Source organism: Dermacentor variabilis, chromosome 1 (assembly GCF_050947875.1).
Source record: "Dermacentor variabilis isolate Ectoservices chromosome 1, ASM5094787v1, whole genome shotgun sequence".
Classification (NCBI taxonomy): domain Eukaryota; kingdom Metazoa; phylum Arthropoda; class Arachnida; order Ixodida; family Ixodidae; genus Dermacentor; species Dermacentor variabilis.
This window is the reverse complement of record NC_134568.1, coordinates 221,288,284-221,306,796: the sequence shown is the minus strand read 5'-3', so window position 1 is coordinate 221,306,796 and position 18,513 is coordinate 221,288,284. Positions and strand designations below refer to the sequence as shown.

Below are 18,513 nucleotides of genomic sequence, written 5' to 3'. Positions count from 1 at the left end.
CCTCTCCCGCGCGCATGTCCGTTGCTGCGCGCGATCCATCCTTGGCCTAACCAGGTGCCCTATTGGACCCTGTGCCCCTGAAGAAAGTGACTCCCTCCCCCCTTCATTCCGGCCGCCCGATGCTCCGGAGCGGCTCGCCACGCCGTTATGCAACACCTCCCCTCCTGCGTCCGCATGAGCAAGTGCGTTCCCGCCTCCGAGACGGAACCCGTTCACACGCTAACTCGACGGAGCGGCTGCTTCCGTCGCTGGACTGGCCACCGGCTCCCGTAACACCTGGCCCAGCGAGACGATTTTGTAAGAGGCGGCTGCATTCTCGAGTTTCTCGTCACTTTTGTATTTCCTTCAAGTTACAGATAACCTTTTTTGTTAGCCACCCGCATGACGCGTCCCCCGCGGCCCGTGAAAATTGCGATTAGAAGCCGGAGGCATTCGCTATGGTTTCCGGTTTCTACGCGTCCCTTCTGCTCCACCTTTGACGTCGGTGTTTGCAAAACTCTGGCTGCTTTATTGCGTTTTACCGAGAAGTGAGTAGCGAATAGGCGAAAAATGACGATAGTGTAGGTTTCCGGCGATCAAATAAATTCGATAGACGAAAGAAACCGTAAGTTGAGTAGAAATTAAAAAAAAACGATAGCGTTGAGCTACGCGATTACACTGCTTGTGTATTTAGCCTTTATGGCAAAATGAGAAAGGGCAACGGGTAATATGCTGGCTTTTACTAGAAAGAGTGCCTAGAAAGTCGGTCAATCGTGTTCGTTCGTCATGCTTTGATTCAGGCAGGATATGGCGTAACGTAATATATGTGATCGAATGAATAATTGGTTTAGTTCGAGCAGATCAGTGTAAGAAATCGTAACCCCTCCCGCCGATCTATAGTTTCCTTTTTCTTCGTATATACCATGTGTTGTTTTAGAAGGTCTAAAATTTTTAGAAATTGCCTGTGGTGGATAGGACAATTACAACCCTTGATCTAGATAACTTCATGAGGCGGCCATTTGTTCTACGAGAAATCCAAACTGTTTCGTTAAATAATTAGCATAATTACGCTAATTAACTTATTTCACTACTTACTTCACGGCACATATATAAATGTACGAAATATAGCCGGTGAGTTTGGAAGGCGCGTCCACTTCGAACGAATTCTCAGGACTGCACCAGTTTCTAGATATTAATTTTCAATGTGTCCGACCAATCGCATCGGCATTCCAGTTACTTGTTTTAAGAAAACGCTGTTTTATGCGTTGAAGCACGAAAGTAACTGGACCAACAATGCATTTCGTCAGACTCTTTGAAAATTAGTATATCGAAACTGGCACAGTCCAGAGAATTCGTTCCAAGTGAATACGCGTTGCGAACTGACCGGCTATAATTAGGAGATTTAAATATGTTCCGTAAAAAAGGTAAATAAAAAGTTAGTTACGGTAATTTTGTTAATGATTTAATTAGGCATTTTGATTTCTCGTTGAAGCAATGGCCGCCTCACCGAGTAATTTAGATACAGGTATAGAAGTGTGCGGTCTGCTACAGGCAATTCTTAAAAATTTTGAACCTTGTAAAAAACACCCGGTACACTTAGTATACTCTCAGTATACACTCACTATAACAGCGATACGTATGACGCCCCGTTAGAGACTGCTGAGGCCTTCAGTAAGTAGTTTTTTCACACTGATTCACTGAGCACTGATCAGTGCTGGCTACCATCTTCCCGTTCTCGTTTGCCACAATCTTTCTTCTTATTTCCGACAACATCTCATGAAGTCTATGATGTCATTCGCAACCAGAAAACAACAAGTGCTGGTCTTGATTGTATTCACCCCACCCACATAAAGATGATTGTGCATACTGTTTCTGATATTCTGGCAACCATTATCAACCTTGCTTTCAAATCTGGCATCTTTCCTGTAGAACTGAAAAGTGGTAAAGTCGTTCCCATTTTTAAAAAAGGTGACTGCAGGCTAATATCCAACTATCGACCCATTTGCATACTACCTTTTTTCAGTAAAATATTGAAAAAGCTACTTGAAACGCGCCTTACGAAATACCTCAATATATTTCAGATTCTATCACCTTCCTAATATGGTTTTCGTGAAGTACATTGCACTGACCTCGCTTTGTTATCTTTAACCGAAAAGCTGAAGAAAGCAATTGATGGGCGCTATTACGCAGGTTCTGTATTTGTAGATTTCAACAAAATATTCGACATCATCAACAACCACATTATTTTTATGAAGCTTGACGCAATAGGCATAACTGTTCCCGCACTCTCATTAATAAAAAATCATTTACACAACAGAAGTTAGGTTAGTCTGCTGGGTTATAAATCTAGACCTAAGGTAACAAATATAGGAGTACCCCAAGGTTATCTTCTCGGCCCACTTCTTTTCATAATTTGTATAAATGATTTGCCAACCTCTCTTACTGCTTCGGAATGCTTACTTTATCGAGATGACACAACAATTGTCAACACTGATAGCTGCCTCCAACATTTGACACATGAACTAAATATTGACCTTGCAAGCTTGGCAGCTTTGTGCTTCCATAAAAAATTGCAAATTAATCCCACTAAAATGAGGTTCATTGTTTTTCACTCTCACCAACGCGTACATAATTATATCCCGTCAGTATTTTTAAATAAATCTGCAATTAAAGCAGAAGAAAAGGCTACGTTTTTGGGAATTCAATTGGACCATCACTTGAAATTTCATTTGCATGGTTGGTCACCTGCGAAAAAAAATATGGCTTACGGCATGCGTGTTTTAATTCAATCCCTTGATATATTTCCTCAGACAACATTACTTTTGTTATGCTACGCTTTTATACATTCCCATATTAATTGCAGTATCTCATCTTGGGGCAATACCAACTACAGCCACCTTGCCTCCTTTAAAACTTTACAAAATCAATGCATTAGAATACTTACCCCTAGTCCCTATCGCAGTGACGCGAAATCACTCTTACATGCCAACAACATCCTAACGGTTGATAACACCTTCAAATACAAGCTAGGTATATTATTATTCAAGGAAATCAACAATCAGCTTCCTTTGTTTATCACCCATCAATCCAACCTAGCGAATACCAACATGACAAGGTTTTCACATAATCAGAATTTTATTTTACCTTCAGTTCATACCAACTATGGCAAACAAACGGCATACTTCACCGGAATCCGTCTCTGGAATACCATATTACCGGCAACCAAAATCTCTCAATCAAGTGGCAAATTAAAAAAAGAACTGAAAGCTTTCCTCACACCCATGCCATATTCTGCATAATTGTGGGTACTTCTTTTTTTTTTTTTGACCCGCTCCATATCACACCTACCTGTCCCTAACCTTTTTTTTTTTTTTTTGATGAAGCATCTTTTCACGGGTTCTCTTTCCTTTCTGAAGATAAATGTGACTTCTTTGTGTTATTTGTTTCTTTTTTGTTTACTTTTACTATTTTTCACCTTATAACCATCCGACAACTGCTTAGGAGAGTTGAATTACATTTGTTTTTTACCCTGTCTAATTGCGGCTTTTGGTTCCTTTGTTTGCTGCTCTTTGTTTCTTTTCTTTTTTGCCTGTGATGTATTTTATTGTTTGATTTCGCTACTGCGGTTTCTTTTTCTTCTTTACTTTGCCTGCGTTGTATTATATTCTTTGTGCTCGCTACTACTGTTTGCTGCTTTAATTAATTTTTCTACATTCACTACCCTTGGAGGTCCCGATTCAGTCTGTGACTATGGGACCTCCTTCTGTATACAGAAATTTTTGCAATTCATTTAATGCCTAAGTAAAACCACTTCTGACTCTGACATCGCCCATTTGCACTGGAGTGGGCATGTATCGAAATAATCGCAACCCCAAGTTCAGGGTCCCATGACCTCACTAGCTACAAGCTTCTTGTGTGTGGCAAGTGTGATCGTTAACGACGTCCTTTCGTGACCAACAACAGTACACGATCCACTGTTTCGCGTCAAAAGTTTATGTTCGATGATGAACTTATGGCTCTCTGCCCCTCTACTGCGATGCAGACACACAGCACGAAAAATTCAACTTGGCAAACTATTGACATCACACAAACGTATTGCCGAAAATACACACTGACAATAGTGCAGTTGCTAGTCTTTCGCCAAGACAGAATTACAGTTGAGCATTCTTAAGAGGAAGCTTTAGCCCGTGGGCTACGATCTAAATACCTGGGAAAAAAGAAATCGTTTTTCTCGGCAACCACTCAACCAAATTTGATGACGTTCGTTCCATTTAAATGAAAAGCACAAAATATAGTGACTAATGTAAGCGGATTTCCGATATAGGCCGTCGACATTTTTAATAAATGTTGTTCAAAATCGCAGATTTTAAGAAATCGAGACGATCAAGTTTACAACTTTGTAACTCATCAATGCAAAAAGATATCACAATTCTGTAAATTGCATCTGATAGTACATCTAAAGCGGATAAAACTGATGTGGTATGCATGGCTTTTAAGTACTGCGCTATTATGTGAATAAGACTTTTGCAAAATCCTTGTGCATTATAAGACATTCACGTAAAATATAGATTAATCTATGAAATTTATCCGCTTTGGAAGTTCAGATGGATGCAGTTTACAAAGTGCGGTATATGTTTTTGGTGCAGAGTTACGGATTCGTGAACTTTGTGCATCTATTCTCTTTCAAACTTACCGATCTTCGGCAATTTTTGTAAAAACATTTAGGCTCCAAGTCGAACTTCCGCTGCCAACAGTCATTAGAATTTTAATTTTCTTTCTCAATTTCAACAAATTTCACTAAAATCGCACCTCTCGTTATTTTAGAGAAGCATTTCTACGTTATACACGTATTTGAATAGTCGAAATCGGAGTTGGGCCCGAGCTAAAGCTTTCTCTTAAGCGGAACGAAATATGTCTACTCCGTCAATCGTGCCAAAATTCAAGTCTGCATGGATATACCGCGCGTTCTACGTCACTTGTGCCAAAAGTTAAGAATATGCAACTGCCACTTGTCGACACTTGAAACAAGTCATACTATTTAGATGCGAAAGCATCACATGGCCCATTGAGCGAAAAAGCCGGTGTCCTTAGCAGTGAAACGGCACTTCAATTCCTGTTGGCTGCGACGCCGCGTCGCGAGCACGCCTCCACGGAGCAGAGTGGGGAAAAACGGTGTTGATTCGCGAGGCGCCATCGCCGCGACGCCACGTCACCAGCGCGCCTTCAGGGAACCGATACGGTGACGTGACGCAGCGGGTTGTTGGCGGCCAGGCAGTCGCGTGACGCGCGCGTGTGGGTGCCGCCGTCTCGCTCTCCGAAGCCGGCGCACGGTCCGTACATCTCTCCCTCTCACCCCCACTGGGCTTAGCTGCTGCGCGCGCCTACCGGCCTTGGAGGCCGCTGCTGCTTCCTCGGTCTCTCGTCGCGCAGCACGTCGATGGCATGCGGAGTTGGCACTGCAGGCTGCTGCTGCTGCTTCGTAGCGAAGGCAGAAGGTAGCGCTATGGCACATTACTGTCAGCTCGAAACTCGAAGGACCGCTCCATGGCGTTCAACTGCACATTAATGCTTTCGCATTCACAACTCATAAGTGCTTAGGTGTCCTCGGTTTTCTTTCGTATATGTTGGAATTGCGTGATTAGTTAATATTAATTCATTAACTTCTCAAATATTACATTCGTCGGAAAAGTAACAACAAGAATATTGTACACCATCCTGAAAAATTCCCGATCCAGCTTCTGTTGCTCAATACGTGCTACATAGAAGTTTCTTTCTTTTTTTTAAGCTTGTAAGAGAGCCCACGAAACGCGAGAAGATGCCGCGCGAATAGACGCATGGGGATTGAACAAATAAGCAACATGAAATTCGAAAATCTTCAGATGGTGCTTTTTCGTCCGTACTTTCGCAACTTTTCTCGTGGTTTCTACTCGCACTGAATTTTACATAAATCTTGTAACCTATGCAACCTGCCCAATTCTGTTTTATCGGCAAATCAATAAATAAAAAGCATATGCCAAAATAGGGGTTTAGTGAGCTGTGTTCATTCGAAAATCAAAACTTATCCTCCGCTGCACCACAAAAGTTACTTTTAATTGAGCCTATACATGCTCAAAGAACAGTATTTAGCGTCTGCATATGCCTTCAATGATAGTTTTAGTGCCTGTTAAAAGAGCCTAAAGCAGCATTTTTATTGTCTAAACATCCAGGCTCTGCTGATGACCGTTGCGGGACGCGATCGTGGGCGAAAGCCGCTCTGCGTTTCTTATCGTGATGCGCCATTCGTCTTGCCGGCTCACCAACGCTTCGCTAACAGATTCCAGTGGTCCGTGGGACCTGCATAAATTTTCCTCTTATATTTGCTTTTCTTAACGTTCTTTTCCCGTTTCCCAAGTGTACGATAGACAAACGGGCGACCCCTCTGTTAATCTCGCTAACTTTCTTAATTTTTTTCGTGTCTCTCTCTTGGACAGGATCTAGGGCCCTCGAAAATTGCTCTGCCGCTAATGGAGTATTAGGTGTGTGTTTAGAGATGCGAGACTAGACAATACTGATGAGCATTTTAGCTGGTTAATCCTATTAAGCATGATCTTTCTCCTTTTCTCTTTAGCCGGTTAATAATGTTCGCATCATCGTCGATGTGGACGGAGGTCTCGGTCATGGTCGCTTCTGGCTTTTGCAAGAAGGTAGAATCCCTACGGCAACCACTTGTAGGTCATCGGGCAAACGAAGGCCAACCCATAGCAGAGGGCGGAACAGTTCTCAAAGAATTATTGTTGGCACTGTCACCAATTCTTTTGCTGTTGGTATCATATCTTACGTGTTTTCTTCCTTCTGTGATAAGTTCCAGTAACGAGATTGACCTCATACGCTGCAGCTACGGTCGACAGTGTTGCTTCTTGAGAGAGAGAGAGAGAGAGAGCGAAAGCAAGGACAGGGAAGGCAGGGAGGTCAATCAGAACAGCACTCCGTTTGCTACCTAACACTGGGGGGGGGGGGTGGAAAGGGGAATAGAAAGAGGGAAAAAATGGGGTGAGTAAGCACTGAGTGCGTGTGGCAGGGACGCTATAAACAGGTATACTATAAACGGTCTTTTAAGCCAGTGCACTTCAAGTATTGTACTAGTGCACGAATCGCCTTTCGTGCCAGTAACGGGCGTGGCCACGGTCCGAGTATCTTTGACTCGGGGAATGGTCTTGAGTACAGTCGGTGTAAAGTTGCCCGCAGAGAGAGGCGTTGTACATCGTAGCGAGGGCAGCTGCACAATAGGTGCTCGATGGTTTTGTCGCACCCGCAGGAGTCGCACATCGGGCTCTCGGCCATTCCCAAACGATAGGAGTATCCGTTCGTGAACGCCACTCCCAGCCACAAGCGGCACATCAAAGTTGTTTCGCCGCCAGAAAGGCTAGATGGCAGTTGTAGCCGTAGCGTGGGGTCCAGTTTATGTAATCGGCAATTGAAGGCACTTGAAATGCAGAGATCTCGCGACTTTTTTGCGTGCAAGTAGGCGAAGTTCCCTGGCAGCTTCCGACCTCGCCAAAGGTGTTGGACGCGTCTGGGTATATTCGTGGGCGGACCGGGCAGCCTTGTCAGCTAGGTTTTAGCCTACGAGGCTACAGTGAACAGGAATTCATTGAAAGATAATGGTGCGCCCTCTTTCCAGAGCATGGTGGTGCACTTCCCTGATGTCAGATATCATCTGCTCGCAAGCTCTGTGATGCAATGCAGACTTGATACTGTAAATAGCTGCCTTAGAATAATAAAATACGACCCCTTTCTCTGTTGGCCCTTCGGTGACGTAGGTCATTGCAGCATTGAGAGCTGCAAGTTCCGCCGACGTAGATGTAGTCATGTGTGACAATTTCAATGCAACTGTAACCTGCTTAGCTGGAACCACGAATGCGGCAGCTGAGCTGGTAGGTGAGGTCGAACCATCGGTATATATATGTATGTCGTCATGTTACGTCTGGTGCAGCAATAGGATCGTACGTTGTTTCAGAGCCGGCGATGGATGATTGGCCTTTTTTGTAATTCCAGGAATAGCAAAATTCACTTGAGGCTGTCGCAGGCACCAGAGGGGAGATGAAGACTTCGCCGCCGGTGTAAAAGACGACGGTATGCACTCTTGATGAGCGATAACCACTCTTGAAAAGGTCGCTTGAGGTCTCTCGGCTGGTAGGGAGGCCAAATGATGGTCGGGGATCCTTGACAGATGGTGAATGTGCGCTCTGAGAGAGTCGACAGCTACATGTGTCAGGATCATATGGTCTCCCGCGGTGGCAATTGTTGCTGCTGTTGAGGTGCCCCGAGGCAGCCCTAAACACGTGCGTAGGGCTTGACTTCGTATGCTCTCCAAAGCGGGAAAGTTCGTCTTGCATGTATTTGACAACGCTGGTAGACTGCAATGTAGGAGTCCGAGAAACAGTACCCTGTACAGCTGCATCATAGAATGTTCTAGTGTACCCCAGCTTTTCCCGCAGAGAAATGTGAAGATCTGAGCAATGGCGACTAACTTCTTCAGATAGACACAGTGAGGGCTTCACGAGAGGTTGCAGTCAATGATGACGCCCAGAAAGCGATGCGTCTTAACATAGGATACAGCTTCACCATGGATTGAAACAGGATACAATGACATTCGTTTGCGCGTAAAGCCAACCGATGCGCAGTTTTCAGTAGACACACTGAGGCCCTATTCTCGGAGATAAGACGGCGTCATGGTTGCCGCCCGCTGTAGCCTGGCTCGTACATGAGGGCGAGTCATCGCAGAGGCCCAGATGCAAGTGTCGTTGACGTATATTGAGACATGAATTGTCCGCGGTAAATACTCCGCTAGTCCTACCAGGAAGATGTTGAACAAAATAGGGCTCAACACTCCACCCTGCGGCACCCCATGGGAGATGTAATGTTCAGAAGTTGGGCCGTCTTCGGTCTGTAAGAAAAAGCATCTCTAAGTCAAATTGACCCGTATCCATTGATACATCCGGCCACCCACTCCCACAGCTTCAAGTGAGTTCAGTATGGCCTCATGGGCGACGTTGTCGTATGCTCCTTTTATATCTAGAAAGTGCACTGATAGGCGCTTGAGGCTTTTTTTATTTTGGACCCAGATTACGATGTTAATGACGTTGTCGATGGACGAGCGACCTCGACGAAAGCCCGTCATGGCGCCCGGACAGATGTTGAATCGCTCTAGGTACCATTCCAAGCGAGCAAGAATCATTCTTTCAATCACTTTGCCGACGCAGCTCGAAAGCGCACTCCGACGCTGCCCGGTCGGCTCATGATGGTGCCCGGATTATACCCATACCGCTGTCAAGAACAGATGCAGCCACAAGTCTTCGCTCCCTCGCCCGCGAGCTTACGCAGAATCTGTGGAACACCAGTGATTTCACGAACGCACGTCTCCACAAATTGGATCCACGTCTGCAACTCCGCCTACCACCAGGGTTGCCACGAGCGGAAGCAACACTTCTGTGCCGCCTGTGGCTCGGCGTGGCATTCACGAACTCCTATTCATTCCGCATTGGCATGGCCGACAGCCCTACTTGTGACACCTGCGGCTGCGAGGAGACGATTCAACACCTCCTATGTGACTGTCCCCGTTACGCAGTGCGAAGAAAAGTGCTCGTGACCGCTCTCGCAAAACTGGACAATCGCCCCTTTACAGAGGAAAAAGCTCTAGGACATTGGTCCAGACGGGCTTCGGCACTCAAGGCCTTAAGGGCTTTGTTGAAGTTTTTAAGGAACTGCGAATTGTGCGACCGCCTTTGAACGTTGTAGCGCGTAGTTTCGCGTTACTGTGTGAATTTTCTCTTTTTTTCCATTTTTTTCCCTCTTCTTCTTTCTCCTTTTATTCCCTTTGCCCCTTTCCCCAGCACAGGGTAGCCAGCCGGTACTTACACTGGCTAACCTCCCTGTCTTTCCTCTCCTTTGTCTCCTCCTCCGACGATATGATGAGAGCTCAAGAGGAGAGTCTTGACACTCGTCCTCAAGACTGCGAATTCTTTCCTCACGAATAAAGATGCATAAACAAAAAAATTATTTCCCGACTTTGGGACAGCCATTCGGGGTATTTTCATATCTGGCATCGCAGTTCGTGTGTGCCTGATATCGCTTTGACAAGTTTTGAGATCGCGGATGCCACTATACAGCGTGAACATGCGAGGTCCCTGGCGCACGTGCCCTACTTAGAAGGATATCAGGCATAGGACTGGTTTGGTATAAAAGAACGAACAGAGTAGCTCACAAGTCCTGCTTTCACGTCGCTTCAAAATTTCTCGCCCGTAAAGATAATCTTAATGCACTTTGAGGTTCCTGGAAAAACGTGGAAAAACTACCGATAACAAGAACCTCAAACTGCATCCTCTATCGGCGAAGACTCTATAGCTTCGTTTTAAAAAGTATGAATAAGACGCTTAGTTGGAGCGTTTTGATTATGTAACCATGAACGCTGTTTATGATATCTTTCTTATTCGAATACCCCTGAAGTACGTGCGGGCCCGCTGCAACAGAAATGTAGGTATTATATTAACGCGCTGACGCAAGACTTGAAGGTCTGTACATGGCTGACTAGATATTTGACACATGTGAATCTCAGCATTGCGAATGACACTAGTAAAACGAAGCAAAAGAACTGAGCATTAATGAACATTTTCAGGGATGCACCATGCTCGAGTAACTTTGGTCGTATATTAAATAAGCGCATAATGTGCGAGAAACTTGAAGACGGTGGCGCATAACATACGTCTGAGCGAGCTTGAATAACCAGCGAGAGGGCAATAAAGAACACTATTCTTGTTTACTCTTGTCGGTATTGGTGCTACATATTGTTTCAAAACTTCGTTGGCCATGATTCTTACTGCTGCATGCTCATTTCGAAACCCAAAAAGATACAGGAAAACGAAGCAAGAAAGAAATGGCAGCTTCCGTGATTTACGATCCGACATTCATCCAAGGTGAATTACTATTCCGCGCACACTGCGCGCTTTCTGACCTGATCCTAAGTGCCGACCAGAGTGTTTCGTGTGAAACAACTTGTGAGACACGCTTTTGTGTCTTGTGCTTGTTTTCTTTGCCTTAGCAGCGATGCATATTCTGAGATTCCTTGACCACACAAACGTTTATAGTGAGCGAGACGCCGTTAGAGTGATCGAGAAAGAGTAATCACTGGTGAAGTTCCTTATATAAGGTGTCCCAGCTAACGTTAGTCAAGCTCTTCAACGAAAGAAAAAGATTTTAAGAACACGGTGGAAGATACGGTTTTAAGAGCTACAGCGTTAGGTCGTCAGACCTCTGACGACCCAAAACCGCCGGTCTTGTAATTGTATCTGGTACCGTATTTTTGTAATCTTCTTCTTTTTTTTCCTTGGACAGCTTGGCTAACATTAGGTGGGACACACAGCAGAACTTCAACAATGTTTTGGACGGAGGAATTGGATAATGGGGTGTGGCTGTGCTGTAATGCCTCAGCCGTCCTTTCTCATATCGATATGTAAGATAAGCATATTTGCTGATCAGTTTTCGAAGACATAGATGTACACGTTTGCTTAGCAATAAAAGGCAATGAATAAATAAATTTGTACACTTCCAACAAACATTTTTTTGCCTAATTTTTACATGTGCGTGCATTTCTTTTTTTCTCGGCTGCCTTACTTTGCGTGTCTGATGCTCTGCAATGAAAAGGCGCGAGAATACAGAAATTTTTTTTCAAATTCACCCATTTGCCAGTCGCGTGTCTTAACATTGTATGATAACTTCTTTCTATGCCTCACTTTTATAAGAGAACTATCCATGTCTCCAGACTCTCTCTGTAGGTATGCGTTGCTTGTTGCTTCGTATTAGACATCCCTGTGCGATCTCATAATTTTGTACCACTCCACGTGAACGAGAAAAAGAACGCTTTCGAGGACGTGTCGCGTCCTTCGTCCAACGTGGTTGCTTAGTGGCTGTGGCCGTGCAGTGCTAAGCACGAGGTCGCGGGATAAAATCCCGGCCGTGGCTGCCGCATTTCGATGGGGGCAAAATGCAAGAACGCTCGTGCACCGTTCATTGGGTGCACGCCAAAGAGCCCCAGGTGTTCGAAATTAATCCGCAGTCCCCCACTACTGCATGCCTCATAATCAGATTGCGGTTTTGGCGCGTAAAACCCCAGAATTGAATTTATTTTAACCTTCACAGCAAACAATCTCAGAGAAGCACGTGCATTGATGAAGTTGTTATTATTTTTGTTTATTATTTATTGTGTGCTGCGTCTACCGACTTGTTTGCTGTTTAAGTTTGTCGACTTTACTTTCCTTTCTCACCTTCTCTTTTCTCAATGCGTCACATGCGAGTTGCCACTGGACTTAACTGCAAACCTTCCGGTCTAATTTACTCTCCGAGTAGGCTCCGTTTTTACGATTTCGGAATTCACTTTGGGACAAAATAACCGCAAAATAACGTGAAAACAGGCACTGTGGGCTCCTTCCTCACTCCCCAAAGAAAAAAAAAGTAATTGAGAACGTAACTTGAGAAATAATTACGTATATTTCACTCTGTTTCTCACGCAGACGATAAATTTTAATTCTGGGATTTTACTTGCCAAAACCACGATATGATCATGAGGGACGCCATAGTGGAGGACTCGGGATTAATTTTGACCACCTGTGGTTTTTGAACCCGCACCCAAGACATGGTACAGTGGGGTTTTTACATTTCACCTCCATTGAAATCCGGCCGCCGCGGGCGGGATTGGATCACCCGCCAACGGGCTTAGCAGCACAACGCTAAAGCCACTGCACCCCACGACAGGTAGTTGATAAATGTTGTGAGTTGGTAGCCATAAAATAAGACAATAGCTCAGATTGCAATTAGACTACTACGCCCGAAAAAACGTTACTTGACTCACAGTCAGTGTAAGCCTACAACGTACAAAGCTGCAGCGTCAGTTCGGTCCGCCGCCTGTTTATTCCGTTTTAGTGAGATATATTGTTGCAGCAAGTTAGTTTCTAAGCCACTCTTCGTTTTCTCTTAACGCAAGCAACGTGAATCATTCGTCAGCCGTATTGGCTCTCTGAACGCGTACTATCTACCCGGTACTTTGTGTGTGTGGGTGTGTGTGTATGTGTGTGCCATGCATGTGCAAATTTCCTTAAACGGAGGTCTTCTAAGTGGAAATTGAACTGATTGAATATTCGAGTGACCACCGACACCGCACGTGCAATCTCAGCATTTGTGCTTTACGACCTGTTAAAACATAATCCCGGATTCAGAATCGCTTGTATCTCTTGAATTTTAATCATTTCGAAAGCGCAACCTTCGATTTCGCTTTCGCTTTTGTCCGCGCGAGGTGGTACAAGGTCACGGCTGCAGCTGCGGCGGAATTACCGGTCGCGTTGCAATTGGGACACGCATCACGTTCCCCACAAAGCGCCGACGGTGACCCGAACGCTCAAGTTTCACGCTCGTCGTTGAACACCGTTGCATCTTTGTTGCGTCATGCTATAGCCCACTCCTGAATTTCCCGTATACCCTGATATTTTATAAGCGGGGCTGTTTTTATTATTTGCTTGAATTCTCCTCGTCTGTCCATCGCATCGGTCTCTTCAGTTGCGACTTGCCCGGGGTTGGTCTTGTTTCTGCGAAACTTTCGTACTATCGAAACTTTCGTAAACTCTCGTTGCGCTTGTGACGCACACATGACTCATGCCTTCACCATGCGCCCTGTGCCTGTGGCACGCAGATTATGACGTCGCACACCACTGGCAGCAATGTTGCATTCTCTATAGGCAAAAGACAATGGCAAAGAACACCCGGAAATCGAATTCAGTTCTTGCGTACAGAGAAAACTCACTTTAATAAATTCTCTGTGAGCGAAACTTGTGTCGCCTCGTTCGCTAGCAAGGCTGAGTTCTCACCAACTGTTATAAAGGTCTCGTTGGCGTCGATATGCGCACCACCTATCACGAGTGGTTCAGAAGCATTGAACATCATTGCTAAATCCCGCGCGACGCCAGACACGTAGCGGCCACGTTGGGAACGCATTGCCATCGCTCCGCCAAGCATTTACCATCAAGCCACGTAAATTGGCTCATGTTTTGGCACGTTTTCGTGCTTGCGTGCGTGCTTGTACGTGCGCGTGTGTCACTGTCATTTCTTCATTTTTTTCTGCTATTTTATCCGACATCATGCTGAAGTAGCTAAGATGAGCACTGGAGCTTCTAAAGCGAAGCAACTAGCTTATTGCATTTTATTAACCGGTTAACGAAAGTTTCAAACAGATTCCAAGATGTGCGTTGGATCTGCTTAAAGTTTTATTAAACATCATTGCTATGCTGTTAATACGATTCGAACACACATGTTACGGATCGTACCGGCCACGCCTAGTTGTGATATCCCAACGGAGGCACATTTTAGTGCTGCTTGAGTATTTTTCAGGATCAGAAATTTAAGATTCGATTGGTACTGACGTCGCCATCGGGACATGCTCATCCGTTCCCTTACCTCTTACCTGTCCTGGCATTTATGTGTTAGGTGTGGACGGAATTACAGTCTAATTACATAAAGAGAAACCTTCTGGCAGTCATTCTTGCGCTACAATTGAAACGGATTTCCTAAACAAGTGAATCCTTCATCGTTTGTGCGCAAGGACACCTCTTTACGAACCTCACCGTCCTGCCTGTAGACGATGTGCTTATGAGCACCCAGGAATTGTGTAGTTTGTGAAGTCTTTATTTTGTTCTATGATTACAACATACGTAGCCCAGCGCTCCCGCTTTTCAAGCCCCTTCGTTTGTACTGTTTTTGCGCTGAACATTACCCTATGTTTAACCAACTCGAGCAACAGTACATTCTTGCATCTTCTCATTTGTATGTTTGTATTTGCATGCTTTTATTTTTAACGTATGTGTGCACATGTATACCTTCATGTAAAGAAAAGCGCGAACAAAGGGAGAACAGAGAGGGTCACGTACACAACGCTGTATCCATGTCCCCTCTCTCTTGTCCTATTTTGTGCACTGTTATTTACGCGATGATCGCTCATCGACTCGCTCACCTTTGTATTCTACTTCGGTCTATACATTTAGTTTATCAAAGTTGTTTTTTTCTATGAGCCGCATTGGGGAGTTCTTGAGACTGAATTCTTCAATGAGTCTCTTCAATGAGTCCCAGCGTCTCCCTATGCAAGCTCACTGCGCATTCCAGACAATTTTCAAATCCAAGATATTCCTGTAATTCGTGGGGCTCCATAGGCCCTCCTGCCACGATGATGATAGATATTTAATGTCGCGTGTACTTGCGGTCATTTTGCGTCACCCAATCTTTTATCCATTTCTCTTCCCACGCATCCAGGAACAAGACAAACTATCCTGGCTTTCGGCGACGCTTTCTCTGCTCGCCCATTTCCAGGCAAGGCGACAAGTTTGTGGAGCTCTGTAGGTAACAGCTAAGCTAAATGATATCTCTGACATTCTTCACTTTAAAGCCCTTCGAAACTCTATAAAGGGCACACTGTTCTCATGCTGTCAAGAAAAGATAAGTTTAATCTTCAAAAAATGGAAGGATATATATTAAAATTTTACTTTGCAGTCCGTATTAGAAAATTTCAGCAAGAAGTTTAGCTTTACTGCCTGCAGCGAGCAATTGCATCAATGGTCAACAACTTGGGCCAACAAGGGTCAACAGACTTGTGCTGTTATAGGCCGTACTAGTCATACTAATATTCATATTGTCTTATTTGAACTGAATTAGAGGGAGTGCAAGAAGGCCTTTGGAAAGTATCAGTCGTGTTGGCTGATTTAGCTAATGCATTTTACAGGGTTAAGTCACTCGCTCATATCCCCTTGTGCTGCAGCACATAAACATTAGAGGCCAGGTTAATGAAGACGTCAGGATTCGCTATGCGAATTGCTTGTCCAACTTTGTTGTTCATGCATCTCTCTCATAGTGTATACATCTTCTGTCATCGGAACGGCAAGAGTGTTCATTGTCTCTACTTTTAAGGTTTTTTTTGTGTGTATTTCGAACCCCTTTGCCGGCGTACATCTTTCAGGAACACAGGTTTAGTGGCTTCCGTTTGTTATTTAATGAGTTCTATAGTTTTCTTATGCAGATAATTTGGCCTGTTTCTGCATTGATAGCAGGGCTGGAAACTATGCAGTTACTGAGAAGTCTTGTACAGTTTCTAGCGCAAGTATTTATTATTAGAAAAGTTCTAGTTTTTAATTAGGGGAGTGATGTACAATGCCTTCTCACTACGCAGTAATCCATTGGAAATAGTATTTGCGGCACCATGGGGGTTCCTCTCTCACAGAACCACAACAGCAGCCCCCACTGGTCAGCAGAACTTTGAAAAGTACAACACAATGCAAACCCGCAGGGGTGGTAGATGTTGATATTTGGTCGCAATTAAGTATGTAATGCCTGTCCAGTCTATCTGATTTATGCACCCCAAGTGTTGCGCTGCTCTCTGGTTCGTCTACAAGCCCTACACCATATTTTTGGCTCCTTTAATTTGCAGCTCAAGCTCACGGTAGGTTATGCGAAGAGACTTCTCCCTTCCCATCGACCATGATGGCCTTCGGTTGGCTGCATCTTTCTGTGAGACAGCTTGTTTTTTTATTACTTGTTTTCTATAATGCTGGACATTTCTTTTCCTTTGTGAAATGCTGCAATCCATCTAGTTATTATCTTCTGAACAAAGCAATGCCATGTACCTTTAACGAGACACTGGTAAGACCTTGCAATTACCTCAAAGAAATCATCGGCACTGTCTTTTTTCTAAACGTACTCGTACATTTCAGCCCGAAATATGTTTTCCCTAGTGCAATTAAAGAATGATTTGCAGTACTAGAAAACTGCTGGTGTATATTTTCCCTATATCGAGCCCCTTATTTTGTATGTAGTTATCAGGATGTGCTAGGACGACTCCGCCGAAAAGTATGCTCTTTTCTCTGATGTGAAAGCGTTTTCTTTTCTTGGTTACTATCTCATTCTTTTTTGTTTACACTCAGCAACCCTTCCTGTTAGAGCAGGTGTTCAAGGTAAGAGACTCTTGCGTGTCGTATTCAACAAACTGTCGTCTACGTCTACCAACCCGCCGCGGTGGCTTAGCGGCTATGGTGTTGCGCGGATGCGCACGAGGTCGCGGGATCGAATCCCCTCCGTGGCGGCGGAATTTCGATGGGCGCGAAAACGCCCATGTTCCGTCCATTTGGTGCACATTAAAAAAACCACAGGGGGCCGAAATTATTAGGGCGTCTCCCAATCCGGCGTGCCTCATAATCATATCGTGGTCTTGGCACGCAAAACCACAGAATTCACTTCTACGTCATCCAGCTGAGATCACAGACAATTTCTTTTTATTGATTGCGGATATGCAGTATATTCCTTTGGAGCGTCTTGTACAGCGCGTTTCGAATATATATTGACATCATACCATACTCGATTTGTTTTCTGCATTTTAAGATTGTGTTCACTTTGTGGCTTATGTAGCCTTCGGCGTGATGCCGAAGTCAAATGCGCAATGTCGGCTGTGCGACCGACATTCAGACGGGTCTACAAGGACGTATTTCTGTTAAACTGTGTGTAGTGCGTATGTGATGCAGAGCTACCGCTGGAGGGAATGCCTTTGTTGAATACCTGTGCTTGCTTGAACATTAGCTGGAACTCTGGATAGTGCTTTGTTTAAGTCTGCGTTTGCTTCCCATGTGTTATTAGAAAAACGTATTGCATGGCACATTTGGCCGAAGCATCAATTTTCAGCTGGCAATGGATGGTGACGGTGGCTTTTAAAAGCGAAGCTTTTCTTTGCGAACCTTGCCCGGCTTGGTTACCGTAGGAGCTGCGTGCGGCCTGGCTGTTCCCTTGCCGAACAGGCCGACCAATCACAGCGCAGCACGCGCGCCGCTGTGTTTCTAGCAGCATCACCAGATGGCGCTCGCCTCCACGCATCCGTGGCAACGGCGCTGCCGGAAGTGCAAGGGAAAAAAAAAAGAAGAAAGGTCGCCTTTGCGCATGCGCGGCTGCACGGTAATGTGGAAGTAAACGCTTCTTGCGGATGGAATGGATTCCAATTGCGGTGCGTACGTATGCGCATACTGCCTCTGAAGCTATGATGCGTTCAAGGAGTCCGTCGTATTCGCTAGTAGTCAGCAACGCCGCTTAACAACAGGTTTGGTATAATCTGTGTACACCCGCGCTTGCGTGCGTGTATGTCTGTTCGCGTGTACACCTGTTTCGACTCTTAATACTCTCACACAAAGCGTATCTGCATATAGGTTCTAACTTGTTGGGTCTGCTGCATTTTTATTGTCATTTTTTTTTATTTTGTCGTCATCACGACATAATGACGATTTTCTTTTCCTGCAGACATCCGGCCTGGACGGGACGCAGCTGGACAGCTTTGCCACCGAGTGCGGTAGTAACAGCGGCTCGCTGTAAATGTAAAGAACCCCTGTAATTTCAATGAAATAAACAGTATTTTCCCCAGTGATTTTCGTGGCTTCATTGTCATTTGAATTCATGCGGCTATTACTGAAGAGTTATACCTTCGGTGCG

At 44.8% G+C, this 18,513-nt stretch overlaps 1 long non-coding RNA gene across 2 annotated transcripts; it reads left to right on the top strand.

The window, feature by feature from the left end:
• The first annotated feature begins 4 nt into the window (after window positions 1-4).
• LOC142557605 (uncharacterized) lies at window positions 5-18,441 on the top strand. Of its 2 annotated transcripts, none has more exons than XR_012822795.1 (4): window positions 5-297; window positions 15,307-15,389; window positions 16,475-16,554; window positions 18,325-18,441. It is a non-coding gene; the product is annotated as an uncharacterized LOC142557605 (long non-coding RNA). The 2 variants fall into 2 exon arrangements; XR_012822794.1 differs by having other exon boundaries at window positions 15,307-15,393.
• Window positions 18,442-18,513: the final 72 nt, after the last annotated feature.